This window comes from Amia ocellicauda, unplaced genomic scaffold, assembly GCF_036373705.1.
Source record: "Amia ocellicauda isolate fAmiCal2 unplaced genomic scaffold, fAmiCal2.hap1 HAP1_SCAFFOLD_40, whole genome shotgun sequence".
NCBI lineage: Eukaryota > Metazoa > Chordata > Actinopteri > Amiiformes > Amiidae > Amia > Amia ocellicauda.
Genome location: NW_027102973.1, coordinates 698596 through 699842, shown reverse-complemented (window position 1 = coordinate 699842; position 1247 = coordinate 698596). Strand labels below are relative to the sequence as shown.

General features: G+C 43.3%; 1 non-coding gene across 1 annotated transcript; it reads right to left on the bottom strand.

Annotated features, from left to right (window-relative positions):
* Positions 1–219: 219 nt before the first annotated feature.
* LOC136734556 (U5 spliceosomal RNA) lies at positions 220–334 on the bottom strand. Its single transcript, XR_010810532.1, has one exon. It is a non-coding gene; the product is annotated as a U5 spliceosomal RNA (small nuclear RNA).
* Between the last annotated feature and the right edge of the window lie 913 nt (positions 335–1247).

The following is a 1247-nucleotide window of genomic DNA, read 5'->3' as shown; positions in this document are numbered from 1 at the left end:
CTCAGCTGACTGCTATGACATCACAGAGCACGTACATTCCGTTGCTTGCCGTCTGTCAACCACTCAGTCACTGCCAGCCAGACTGGCTGGCTGGCTGGATGGGGGGGCTGCTTGCTGCTGCTGCGTACCTTAGCAAGCTTATTTGCTTGACCGGCCTTCCTACTCCTCTGCCCACATGCCCACCTATGCCCGATCTGCTGTTCACCTGGATCACAGCTCCGCCCCAACAAGGCAGAGCCCCCCAAGAATGGTACAAACTCACCCACGATCCCCTCCACGGAAAGCTTTAGCAAAAGGCAAAAGCGTTATACGTAATGAAGAGGAACCCGAGTCCAAGACGCATCCGACCAGCCATACATATTTGTGTGTATTAAAGATCACATTTTCTTACATTTAGTTTTTCTGTACTTTATTACATCTTATTGTGATTTATAAAAGTATTGTTTCTTTTCCATATGTATGTATGTATGTATGTATGTGTGTGTGTGTGTGTGTGTGTGTGTGTGTGTGTGTGTGTGTGTCTGTCTCTGTGTGAAAGTTAGTGTGTGTGTCTGTACGTGTGTGTGCCTGTCTCTGTGTGATAGTGTGTGTGTGTGTGTGTATATGTCTCTCTGTGAAAGTGTGTGTGTGGGTGTGACAGTGTGTGTGAGTGTCTGTCTGTCTGTCTGTCATGTAACTCGCACATCTGTGAGGGCACCATTTTTGCAGAAGAGATGTACACATTTTGGAGCAACATATGCTGCCATCCAGACATCATCTTTTCCAGTGACGTCCCTGCATTTTCAAACAGATCACATTTTATTACACTTTGTTTATCTGTACTTTATTACATCTTATTGTGATTTATACTTGTAATGTTTCTTTTCCATATATATGTATGTACAGTGGGGGAAAAAAGTAATTGATCCCCTGCTGATTTTGTACGTTTGCCCACTGACAAAGAAATGATCAGTCTATAATTTTAATGGTATGTGTATTTTAGCAGTGAGAGACAGAATAACAACAAGAAAATCCAGAAAAATGCATTTCAAAAAAGTTATAAAATTGATTTGCATGTTAATGAGGGAAATAAGTATTTGACCCATTTTCAATGCCCTGGCTTAGGGTTCTCACCCATGATTTGACGGTACATGGCCCCGTCCATCGTCCCTTTGATGCGGTGCAGTTGTCCTGTCCCCTTAGCAGAAAAACAGCCCCAAAGCATAATGTTTCCACCTCCATGTTTGATGGTGGGAATGGTGTTCTTG